We start from the raw sequence: 13,695 nt of genomic DNA, 5'->3' as shown, positions 1-13,695 counted from the left end.
ACTCGTCCCTAGCCTCCCCCTTCGCCTCCCCATTTATTTTGGGCAGGCCTATTGAATGACATTTGTCATTCATCTTTTTTCACTTATTTTCTTTTCACCCTCTCCTCTCTACCCTTCACTACAAATAAAGGATCTACTAAAATGTGCTCAAATTTTGTGGTCAAAAATTGTGTGTTAATGTTTGGGCTTAAGCTAATTTTGAAGCTTTAATTAGTGATTATTTTTTCACAATAGGCAACCTAGAGGCATGTTTTGGTTTTGAGAGCCCTCCTTGAACCACATGTCACACTCTTAGGCATTGATCTTGAAAAAATCTAATGGTATGAGTTGTGCTTTATTTTTTACTGTAGATTGCTTTTTGCTTTATTAATTTTTTAGAAAAGCTAAAGAGAGAAAGAGAGAAAACTTAACAGATCCCTCTCCTTTATAATGACCGTGTATGTGAAGTTGGAGCGATGAAGCTTACTTTCAGCACAAAAGCGCAGCTCCAAGAGCCTTGTCGCCTAGTATAAAGTCGTGCACAATGTAACATTTACTTATACAATGAGAAACAAGGGATCGTCCTGCCCACCATTTTTTATCATAGTGTTCGACTATGTTGCACTTATAGATGGGCTTGTCATCACTGAGAACAGTCTCTTCCATTTGCGACTCCATGTCTATGTTTGTAATCTCGGGGTTTGAGGCAAAGTAAAAGGCCATGACGAGGAGGAAGACAAAGATAGCAATTGCAAGATATGTGTATTGCATGCACTTGAGATCATTGTTCGCAACATTCTTGAAAAGTACATGAGCGGCTATCCTACAACAACTCTCATCGACGAGGTCGTATACAAATCCCCACATGACGAAAGGATGGTAATAAGGCATACCGAAAGGAGGGACTATCGGAGCATCAAATTCAGTGCCGAAGTCTTGACATTGTCATCAATCAAAACGATGGCAGAAGGAGTAGCCGGACTAGATGTAAGAGAAGGAGAATTGGAAGGACAGGTTGACATTGATAGCGGTTACCAAACTTCAGAGTATACTACTTGGAGAAGCAGAGGTCTTCGGATCTGTCAATAAGACTGCTCCAAGTCGGTCTATCAACATTTGATTGAATATATCTTCAACATGTGATTCGTCATTCGCATATTGGGGATAATCGTGGAAGATGAAATCATCGTGGGGTGGACATTCAAATCACTGTCATTATAAAAATGAACCTCAAACAATGTATCTTGCAATTGAGGATATGCAAAAGACTGACACATATTGTAATTTTAAAGGCAAATATAGCTATCAAGTTGATCAAGCAGATCAAGATCCTTAGACATAGGTAATGGTGCATCATCGCACATGACAAAGCATCAAAACTGAAGAATGGTTTATCGACATGAAACCATTAGAAGAACCGAAGAACGTTATCTACACAAGCATTGGTCCTATTATCATAGATGCGTAAGGGGATACATTGTTTGTCAATTTGATAGCTACATTTCAGGGGAGTGCAAGGTGTTGCATGGTTTGATGTTGTGGCACCAGCATGGTATGGAAAGATATTGATTCCATGGTGTTGCAACACAAGCATAATTGTGTAGGTGGCATTGGCATCCAAATCTTGCAACCCGAGCACAGGGGGGATGATCCACCAGTTGAAGTTCTAAAAAGGCTCTTTTTCCAAGAGAAAGATATACTACAAGACATGGGCCTCTTTTTGATGCTGTCTACCGACACTTCACAGGCGCAGGCACGAAGATCGTCGGTTCGATTGGTGAGTGGGGAAGGTGTCGGTGTAGACGTCAAAATAGCAATCGGTATGGTAGTGGGTATGTATGTCGATATTGTTGAAATATCAAGCTCCACTCGTGATATGCCAGGGTGACCGTTGTGCATTTATGTCACCGACTTGTTAGGTGCAGATGCGGTTGGTACACCGCCCATGAATAATAGTTGGATGACAGCTATCCTTATGTACTATAGTTCGTGGCTCAGTTAGTATGCCACCTTAGTTAGCTGAGTTTGGTTTGAGACCCACATATAGGGTTCTTCTATTTCTTTGTACTAGAGTTATTTTGGCTTTCACAACTAAGAAGAGGAAAACTGTTTTCAGCCTCCACCTTTGTGTGTATTCCCCCATTGTGTATGTGAGAAAGCCGCAAGTGAGACTCCTTCCTTCTCTCCCACTATCTTCACATGGTATCACAGCCTGGTTCGTGGTAAGGAGCTCAAGAAAGCAAACCAAGTTCGCGGTGTCCTGGTAAGAGGACCAGTGTTGCTTTCCTTTTTTCGAGTTTGGGAGCAAATCTCTATAGGTAGCACATCCAAAAAGTGCAAGAGTGCATTGTCTCAGATTGAGACGCCCTTCGCGGTGCGGCGAGAGGGCAATATATGCTGCAGGATGAGGCGAAGCCCATGGTGACTTTTTTTTCCTGATTAGAGGCCATTTCGGGGCCTGTTTTGGAGGCGGAAGTTCTCCGCAAGCATTGAGAAAAAGGCCCTGTTTTTGCTGTGCGACCACTACTTTGTAGGTCGGTGAAAAGTTACTGCAAAAATTACATCATATGCATGTGCGCAGACATATTGGGAGTTACAGAATCATCCTTATTGCATGTTGATGCAAAATCGTCACTAGGAAGTGACTGTGTGGTCAAATACCACTTTCGTTAATTTTGCGGATTTGCCCTTGTGAGACAGAAGCTGTATTTTTTGCAGTGACAGAATATTTTGCAGTGTTCTGTAATGGTGTCTAATTCTCTTTCACAGATTGTCACTGAAAAGCTTGACAAGAACAACTTCCAAGCATCGAAGTTTAGAATGACGAATTTCCTTATGGGAAAAGGCTATTAGGAGTTCATTACACGAAATGAAGAAGAACCAGTTCTTCCTAATGTTCCCAATCAACAGGAAATGCAGGCATTTAAAGGATGGCATGAGAGAGCCATAAAAGTTATGTACTCGCTGTCTATCAATATTTCAGATTCTATGATTGTGCATATTTAGGATGCAAGTACGCCAAAGGAGGCATGGGATACTTTGGCAAAAATGTATAGCACAAATACGCAATCCAGGAAAATGCAGCTCAAGCAGGAGTTGCGCAATGTGCAAAGAGAAAATATGAGCATCAATGACTACCACATGAAGGTGAAGAAAATTACAGATGCACTTGCTTCCATTGGGTCGCCAGTGGAAGATGATGATTTAGTTTCTGTGACCTCGAATGGTCTAGGAAAGCATTATGCACAGTTTTGGACATCCATTGCCGTCCATGAAAAATTTCTTGATTTTGAGGAGTTGTTTGCTCTTCTAATTTTTGAAGAGCAGAGAAATGGTGGTGCATCTTCTTCAGGAGAAACTTCAAAAGAAACTATCTTCTACTCAAATGCTGGAAGAGGTAGAGGTAGAGCAGGCCGATCCTAATGCCGTGGTAGAAATTAGAATATGCAGCAAACTCAAGAAAACCAATCCTATGGAGGAGGACGTGGTAAGTCTAGAGGCAGGGGGAGCCAAAGAGGTCATGGGAGAGGCCAAAATGCAAACAGCAATGTTGAATGCTACTACTGTGGTAAAATGGGTCATATGGCTAAAGACTGCTATAAAAAGCAGAACGACATCATGAATAGAAAATTGCAGCAAGGGAATTATGCATCTTCCAGTAAACAGGGTGATGACAGAAATGAGCATCTGTTTATGGTGTAGCACATGACCAATTTTGTGACAAGTGAAGAAGAAAGCAATGATGTGTGGTATGTTGACTCAGGTGCATCAAACCACATGACAGGTCATGCAAAATGGATGCAAGATGCAAGGAAAATGGAAAGACCAGGATTTGTGGAGACTGGTGATGATATTGCACATCCTATTGTGCAGATTGGTAAAATTCCTTTGTCTATGCAGGATGGGAAAAAGAAATACCTGTCTGATGTATTTCATGTCCCGAATATCACCAAGAACTTGGTTTCTGTTGGTCAAATGGTTGAGCAAGGCTTGCAGGTCAGATTTAATCCTCATGGATGCTTTGTTGAGGATATGAAAAATAACCGTCGCTTGATAGCAAAAGGAAAGAAGAAGGACATGATGTTTACATTGGATGCAAACGTGCCTGAATTGAGTGCAGCAATGTTTGAACATGGGACCGATGTAGTTACAGATATTGATATCTGGCATAAACGCATTGGTCATGTTAATGTACGACGACTTAAATCAATGCAGGCCCAAAACATTGTTGCAGGATTGCCTAAATTCAAGGTTGCAGAAATGCATAAGGTATGTGAAGCCTGTCAATTTGGAAAATAGGCAAGGAAACCATTTCCTAGACATGTTCAAGAGAGTAAGAAGCCATTGGAATTAATCCACTCTGATGTGTGGACTACTAAAGCCGCATCTATTGGAGGTTGTCATTATTTTGTCACTTTTATTGATGACTACAGCAGAAAAGTTTGGGTGTATTTTATGAAAAAGAAAAGTGAAGTGTTTGGGCATTTCAAAGCTTTTAAAGCTATGGTTGAAAAAGAAACATGCCTGCAAATAAAATGCCTAAGGTCAGATGGAGGGGGAGAGTACCTCTCAAACGAGTTTGCAAGGTTCCTAAAGGAGCATGGCATAAAGCAGCAATATTCATGCAGCCATACCCCACAGCAAAATGGACTTGCAGAAAGTCAAAAGAGGCATATTGGAGAGGTATCTTGGGCCATGGTAAATGAAAAAGACCTACCATATTATTATTGGGCTGAAGCAATTGCTACAGCAGTTTACATAATGAACAGGACTCCCACTGCAGCAATACATGGCATGACGCCAAAGGAGATGTATACTGGTAGGAAACCAGATATTTCTCATTTGAAAATTTTTGGTTGCATTGCCTATGATCATGTGCCAAATGAATTGAGGTCCAAGTTCGATCCAAAAGCTGAGAAGTGCATCTTTATTGGTTATTCTCTGTAGCATAAAGGGTATAGATGCTATAACCCTTCTACTAGTAAGTTTACAATGAGTAGAGATGTTGTTTTTTATGAGATGAGCAATTGGTATAAACCAGTAAATGTGATTGATGATGTAGATGCACAAAATGGTAATGCTGCACAGAATTCACAGCAGCAATCACAAAATATTAGTGGACCTGCAGTGTCCTCTAGCAATGGTTCACATACTTTGCCATGGACAGGTAGATTGAGATCAGGAGAATCTCCTCAAAGCAATGCAAATAGTGGTATGCAGGTATCACGAAAAGGAAAAGAGAAGGTAGATCAGCCCATCTTTGATGTGAATGCAGGTCATTCTTATGTGGATGGTAAATCCAGTGGCTCAGAACAGAGCATTGATGATGAGTTGGGTATTCCTTCTGTTGTTACACCTGGAGTAAGGAAGACCAGGGATGTTTTGAGAGCACCTGGAAGTGAGCCTATTTTACGCAGGTCTACCAGAGCTAGGTATCCTGTGGATAGGCTGAAATATGATGGATTTACAGCCATTCACTATGCCTATATGGTCAAAGTGATACAGGAACCAGAACCCACTTCTTTTGAGCAAGCCATGGGAAAAGAAAAATGGGAGAAAGCCATGGATGAAGAAATGGATAACTTGGAAGCAAATGCTACATGGGAATTGGTGCCTTTGCCTAAAGACAAGAATGCAATTGGTTGTAAGTGGGTTTATAAGGTGAAGCACAATGCAGATGCTTTTGTGAATAGATACAAGGCAAGATTAGTTGTCAAGGGGTATGCACATACATATGGCATTGATTATGAAGAAACATTCAGTTCGGTTGCAAGGATGGCAACCGTAAGAGTAGTCATTGCTATGGCTGCATGAAAGGGATGGTCTTTACATCAGATGGATGTAAAGAATGCCTTCTTGCACGGTGATTTGCAAGAAGAGGTCTTTATGGAGCAACCACTAGGTTATGTTCATGATGTTCATCCTGAGTTTGTTTGTAGGTTGAAGAAAGCCTTGTATGGCTTGAAGCAAGCACCTAGAGCATGGTCTGACAAGATAGGACAGTATCTTGTCACTATTGGCTTTCAGATTTCCAAGGCAGATTTCTCACTTTATGTGAGAAAAACAGAGAAAGGTATTATGCTGCTTGTCATTTATGTTGATGATTTGATCATCATAGGTGATAGTGATGAAGATATCCTGCATGTGAAAATGCTATTGAAGCAAAAGTTTGAGATGAAGGATTTGGGAGAGCTGTGTTATTTCTTGGGCATTGAGGTGATTAGATCACCAAGTGGGATACGGCTCTTGCAGAGGCAGTATGGATTGGACATGCTGTCCAAATATGGGATGACAGGCTGTAAGCCTATTTCAGTTCCTTTGGAGCAGAATGTGAAGCTGAGCGCAGATGCAGGTGAGCTTCTGGAAGACCCTACTATGTGCAGACGCATAGTAGGAAGTTTGATTTATATGACTATTACTAGGCCAGATTTGAGCTATGCCTGTTGGATTGGTAAGTCAGTTTATGCAGGCTCCAAGGAAACCGCATTTGGATGCGGCTAGACGCATACTCAGGTATGTGAAGTCCACATTGCAGTATGGACTATTTTATGAGACTGGGGTTCAGATACAGTTGCATGGATACACTGATGCTGATTGGGCTGGTAGTATTTCTGATAGACGATCTACCAATGGATATGTGTTGTCTTTTAGGAGTGCTGCAATCACTTGGAGCAGTAAGAAACAGCCTACAGTTGCCTTGTCGAGCACAGAGGCTGAGTACAGGGGTGCAACAATGGCTGCATGTGACTTAGCTTGGTTGCATAAGATACTTTATGATATGCATCAATCTACAGATGGGCCAGTTGTCATTTATTGTGATAACATGAGGAGTATACACTTGGCAAATAACCCAGTCTATCATGCTAGAACAAAGCACATTGAGGTGCATTATCACTATGTGCGGGAGAAGGTTTTACTAGGTCTTATTGATCTAGTTTATGTCAGCACAGAGGATCAGGTAGTTGACATATTCACGAAGGCATTGGGCGCAGAGAAGCTGCGCAAGTTTAGAGACCTGCTTGGCGTGCAAGAATTGGGATTGAGCTCGAGGGGGAGTGTTGAGATATCGAGCTCCACTCGTGATATGCCAGAGTGACCGTTGTGCATTTATGTCACCGACTTGTTAGGTGCAGATGCGGTTGGTACACCGCCCATGAATAATAGCTGGATGACAGCTATCCTTATGTACTCTAGTTCGTGGCTCAGTTAGTATGCCACCTTAGTTAGCTGAGTTTGGTTTGAGACCCACATATAGGGTTCTTCTATTTCTTTGTACTAGAGTTCTTTTGGCTTTCACAACTAAGAAGAGGAAAACTGTTTTCAGCCTCCACCTTTGTGTGTATTCCCCCATTGTGTATGTGAGAAAGCCGCAAGTGAGACTCCTTCCTTCTCTCCCACTATCTTCACAGACCGTTGTGCATTTATGTCACCGACTTGTTAGGTGCAGATGCGGTTGGTACACCGCCCATGAATAATAGCTGGATGACAGCTATCCTTATGTACTCTAGTTCGTGGCTCAGTTAGTATGCCACCTTAGTTAGCTGAGTTTGGTTTGAGACCCACATATAGGGTTCTTCTATTTCTTTGTACTAGAGTTCTTTTGGCTTTCACAACTAAGAAGAGGAAAACTGTTTTCAGCCTCCACCTTTGTGTGTATTCCCCCATTGTGTATGTGAGAAAGCCGCAAGTGAGACTCCTTCCTTCTCTCCCACTATCTTCACAGATATAGGGGTCGGTATATACCAACCCCTATACCGACATACATTCCCACTACCATATCGACTGCGACCAACCCTAACATCAACGCTTTCACCGACTTTTGGGTATAATTTTCAATACTGATTTTTACAAAATGTCATTTCCAAGGGTCCCAAAATAATTTGGACCACATGTTTGGTCATTTGAAAGATAAAAAATATGAGTATGTAAACCAAAATTGAGATCAAAACACTCATATATTGATAGTGAACTTAACATACAAATTAATGTACAAAATGTCATTGTAAAAATGTGAGGGCCACATGTAAGGAGTCTCCTTGATGTCAAAACTATGAATCAGTAGCATTTACATCGACAGCTTCATCTTGAGCCTAGTCTTGCATGCCTATCTCAAGGTTTACATACAATTGATCACCTACATCATCAACCCCTATTGTATGTCTACCTAAGACTTGATCTTCTAGTTCACCGGCCTCTAGTTCTCCCTCTTCTTCCCCAAAGTCATGATCTCCACCTTCCTCCATTATAGTGTCATTATTGTCACCTTCTTTGTGGTCCATATCGTCATCTTCATCCTCTTCCGGGGACGAGCATTTTCCGAGCGAAATCTTCCGAGCGTCCGAGCGAAGGAAAAAAAAAGCTTCCAACTATGCAAAAATAAGACAAAAATGGATCAAAAGAAAACATAGTTTCACTTAGAAATATGAAAAGTATTATAGGAATGCCTATTTTATACACGAATATTTATGTGAATCTTTGGGAATGGTGAGAACATAATGGGATGGCTTTTGAAGAAACCCACATGTAGAGTAGACTTCTCTATGAAAATTCCCTTATGATCCTTCTTACAACTTTTTACTTAATAGGGGGTGACATTGAAAAACCTCTCTCACCCTATCTTCATGAAACGGTTTCTCCAAAGAAAACTCATTGAAGCAAGCCATCAAGGTAGTTTCGCCAGCGAAACCCCTTTGAACAAGGTCTTTCAAGGTAGTTTCGCTGGCGAAACTACCTTGGACAGCACTTTTAAAAGTGACATAACTTTCACATCCAATGTCCAAATATAGTCATTCAGCCACTCAAATTGATCGGGAAACCCCATTTGAGCACATCTAAGGGGTTATATTTTGGAAAACCTTGCATATATAGTATTAAATATTACATGTATTTTATGAGAGTGATATATAAGCCCAAGTTAATACTTATTACATAAATATATTGTTATTAATACTATAAAAACACTTGAAAGATATTGCCATATGATATAAATGTGTTTAATAAGTAATTATTTATGTATAATATTATTATGTTGAGAGTGATTATGAGGGACGTTTCTTAAATGAATTATTTTTCAATACTTTTTTAAGGTAATAATAAGGGTACAAAGGGATGTCTATGAATAAGAAGATTTATGTTATGTAAAAATGAATGAGTGACTAGTTTGTATATTTTTATGATAAAGGGATCTAGTTCTAATGAAAATAAAAGTGTAAAAACCATGTTTCCTAAAGAAATACTATTTTTAAAATCTCTTGAAAAACACGCTCGTATAAACCTGCTCATAGGTTTTTGCTCGTAAAATTGACGCATCCATCCTCTTCCCTAGATTCATCGGCATCATTATTTGGATCTTGTTCCAGCATCTCCGTATCCACATTCCTATCTTCAAAAATATGTTTGCTTCGAGGAGAAACTTGAACCACGTACCACCATCTTGGATCCAAATGATCCGAATGAAAGACCACCTATGTTGAGGATATAAATTAGGTGCTAGTAATTATATTCATTTTTGCTCAAGTATAAATATAAATATAAATATATATATATATGAACAATAACCAACATTTGTTTGAGAACGAAGATATTATCTTTTAATCAATTCATTAGTGTGTATCTGTTCACAATGCTTTGGAAGAAGAAAAATATTACTTTCATCAGTCCAGGGTCTAGTGGAGTCAATGGCAAAGAAACCACAGCTGTCTCTCCTGACTATAGCATTAGGACCATTGTAGATAGTTCCAAACCATTTGACATCAAGAATGAAAATACTAAATCGTCTAAATCAACTTCATAGATGTCATGTATGGTCCCACAATAATTTAACTGCAAGGAGAGAAGATTGGTATCAGAAGCACTTGCTCGGCTATCTTGTACGAAGCTAGCCACGACTCCACAATCATATGTGACTCTCCTTGAATCAATGTGTTCCACATGAAAATGCCGCCATGGATGCAAGAAACTCTGTGATGTATACTAATGACTCTTGCACGAGCCATCCCTCCACCATGCTTGCTATGGGTCTAGATCTTTGCCTTACAAATCCCTTCAAGGTTTTCATAAACCATTCAAGGAAAAACATCCAACGACTATGAATGGTTCCTGCAATGGCGACCTCATCAACTATGTGTACAAGCAAGTGCACCTAAGTCATCATATTGCTTGTGGGAAATTGCTTCCCAAGCAAGCACACAACTTCAATGGAGTCCACCTTACCCCTCTCAATGCTCAATACATGTATCTCTTTTTGTGAGATCCACCTATTCCATAAGTTTCAATATTTTATACCCATAATTTAAAATTGTATGAAATATAATGAAGGTGATATGATTGTAAGCATATCTAACAATGCCATTGATCTTGTAGATAACGGTTCTAACATCTTCTGATAAGCATCCTCTCACTGTAATTGGGAGGATAAACTACCCAATAAACAAAGGAGTTAGAACAATGTGTCACAATCATATAAGTTACACGAAAAAATCACAATCTTAGTTCTACTCTTCTTTCAAGCTAACATGTAGAATACCTATAAGACCTTGTGCTAATCATGAGACTTGAGGCCACTAAGCTTACTGTCCTTTGTAAACGCTTCCCGCAAGGAATGCATGTGTCCCGTGGGTGTCCGAAAAGATGCAATATCTACCTTGACCCTTGCCTTCTCTACCTTGGAAAGGATCCATGGTGCCTTTGGGAGAACAATTCGAGGAGGATGCTCTTGGGTTCCTAAACCACCTTCTTGACTTGTAGAACCATGCTCTTAAGTTCTACGCACACGCTCTTGGGGCCACAAGTCAGGCATCCTACCCATCTCATGCAAGTCTTCTCGCACTCCCCTTGTGTCTTTGTCACCAACCAAGTGTGCCTAAATAGATGCCCCCACATTCTTGAAGGTATGCATGGGATCCAAGAGGTGATTGATTTGTAACTCGCCCCAATATGGAAGCTCTTGAAAGATAGACAACCAGTCCATACCAAGAGAAGTCTCCTCACTATTAGCTCTCCAATCCTGAATCCAGTCACTTGCCTTCCTACAAACCGGTGGTGGATCAAGTTGGCCTTCACGTGCAGGATGATCAAGCGGAAGATATTGAGCATGACTTCATAAATCATCTTCCTCATATGTTCGGAGTGTCGCGCATTCAAGCTAGGTCCACAAATAGGACAAGCATGGTACCTTGTGTTTTAAGTCCTACATATATGCATGGACACACAGGTCATTAGACATGCATGGATCACACCACAATAAAGCATAAAGTATCAATAGGCATGCAAAAGCACGTACGTGCGCACTCCCTAAATCCCGGATAGTCATGCATGGTCCTTATCAAAATTCCCTGATGCACATGTTTGCGGCCTGCCTCGAGGCTTTAGAAATATCAAAGACACGTATGCCCCTCCATAGGGTCTGTAGCTCCTTGATCAAGGGTGCCATGTACACGTCCATATTTTTTGCCTTGTATTTCCATGGCACAAGTAGGGCAAGCATGAGGTGTCCCTTCTTTATTCTTAGACATGGCGGGTTCACCAAGACTATGGGCCATGTCAACCAAGATGTGGAGCATAACCTGAAAGGGTTCATGCCATCCATTGTGAGCTCGAGATATAAATTACGTTGCTCCCTCGCCAAGTTGTTGTCTATGTGCTTCCAAGAAGCACAATCTGCAGGGATCCTCAAAGTGTCATCAGTGAACCAGTGTGTAGCATGCCCCATCATCAGTTGTGTAATGGACTTGCATTTGAACGTCTGCTGTATTCTGGGGACGATGGGAAAATGTCTTAGGAGCTTCACTGGGATTGTCTCCCCCAGCAAGTCCTGTCTGTAGCGCTGTGCTCCACACTCCGAGCAATTAACCAAATCACCATACTCAAGACGAAACAAAATACAATCATTAGGGCAAGCGTGGATGGTGTCATAATCCATCCCAACCACCGTCAACATCTTCTTTGCTTCTCTGGAATTGGGCATGGTATTTGGGACAAGCAACATCTTCTGGAGCAACCTATTACAATTTGCATATCCAAGAGACCTTGTGAATGAGATACCAATTAATTAAAACAATTAGGAACAAGATACTAAGATCAAGGCTCCAAACCTCATTAAGGCTGAGACACTTGTGTCTAACCATCCATACTTTGCTTGCAAATTCAAGATCGAGAGGCAAGCTCATAGTTTTGTCATCCTTGCACCATCATATAAGCGTGTTGATGCCAAATATCGCATCACGGTCCCATGTTCAAACATCTCACGCCCATCTCCCATGGTGCCTCCAAAAAAAGAATCCATCATGTCCACCATACCCTTATCCTCCTCTAGAGGATCATCCTCAAGATCATCTTGCTCGAGTTGTGGTGGTGGGATGCACGTGCTTCCTCGCTGCTCTCCTCATCCTGTATAATATAATGATGCAAGGTTAGTGTGTGCAATAAAGACAAGCAATATAAATATCCATGAATCACTCAAATATAATTGGCTTACCAATGATGCACTAGCATGTCAATGAATATCCTCTTCTAGTGGTGCCTCTCCATACATCTGCAAGTGGCGCTGACAATACGATGCTGATGATGAACCCCTCGCCTGCAATGCCTACAAGGACAAGGCAATCTCTCATGAACCCACCACTCCAAAATCCTGAGAGGTGGCCCCCTATCCGATGAGCTGTCACTACTCATCCTCTCCACTTGGCTCACGATTGCCCACAACCCTCGCCTCCTCACCTCCTCCTCACTCTTGCCTACTACCTCCCCCTCCCACCTCTCCATCCTCTCCTACATTGTCCCTCTGCACCTACAAGACTTGCTGCAACTTCCTCTCCATCTCAAGGTAAGAATTCCTCTCTTCCCCTTCTATTTCACGTTTGTTTGGTTTCTTTATCTTTCTTTCTACCTCTCCTCTTGTTTCCCTTCAGGCTTCTTTCACTTTCCCTTCCTTTCTCTAAAGTTTCTCTCCTCCTCTCCCTCTTTTCCCATCTCTTTTCTCTCTTTCTCTCCTCTTTTCTCTTGCTCCCCTCTCTTTCTCTCCTTTTCACCTCTCTTTTCTCCTCTCTTTTCCCTCTTTCTCCCCTCTCCATTCTCTGTTTTTCTTCACTCCTCTCTTTCCCCTTTCTCTTATTTTCACATCCTCTTTCTCCCATCTATTTTCCTCTCTTTCCTCTACTTTCCCTCCCTCTTTTCCCCTCTCTTTTCCCCTTCCATCCTCTCTTTCCCCTACCCTTAATCCCCTCTTTTCCCCTCTCTTTCTTATTTTCTCTCTCCTCCTTTCCTTTCCTCTCTTTTCCTCTCTTTCCCTCTCTTCTCTTATTTCCTCTCTTCTCCCCTCCCGGATGTGTCATTTTTTTGAGCAAAAACCTATGAGCAGGTTTATCCGAGCGTGTTTTTCAAGAGATTTATATAATTTGTATTTCTTTAGGAAACATGGTTTTCGCACTTTTATTTTCACTAGAACTAGATCCCTTTAGCATAAAAATATAAAGAATAGTCATTCATAGACATCCTTTGTACCCCTGTTATTACCCAAAAAAAGTGTTAAAAAATAATTCCTATAAGAAACATCCCTCATAATCACTCTCAATGTAATAATATTATACATATATAACACATTTTTATCAATATGACGAGAGCTTTCTAGTGTTTTTATAGCATAAGTAACAAGATATTTATGGATATGTTTTTAAAGAAGTTTAAATTACTATAAATAAGTATTAACTTGGGCTTATA

General features: G+C 40.9%; 2 pseudogenes; both read right to left on the bottom strand.

Annotated features, from left to right (window-relative positions):
- Nucleotides 1-9,573: 9,573 nt before the first annotated feature.
- On the bottom strand, nt 9,574-10,948 carry LOC147905709 (uncharacterized; annotated as a pseudogene).
- Nucleotides 10,949-11,210: 262 nt separating this feature from the next.
- On the bottom strand, nt 11,211-11,944 carry LOC147905708 (uncharacterized; annotated as a pseudogene).
- Between the last annotated feature and the right edge of the window lie 1,751 nt (nt 11,945-13,695).

The sequence above is a fragment of the Dipteris shenzhenensis genome, chromosome 1 (assembly GCF_047967505.1).
Source record: "Dipteris shenzhenensis isolate YYH24624 ecotype China chromosome 1, Dip_SZ_1.0, whole genome shotgun sequence".
Taxonomy (NCBI): Eukaryota; Viridiplantae; Streptophyta; class Polypodiopsida; order Gleicheniales; family Dipteridaceae; genus Dipteris; species Dipteris shenzhenensis.
The sequence above is the reverse complement of the archived record's forward strand: the minus strand, read 5'-3'. Positions and strand labels throughout refer to the sequence as shown.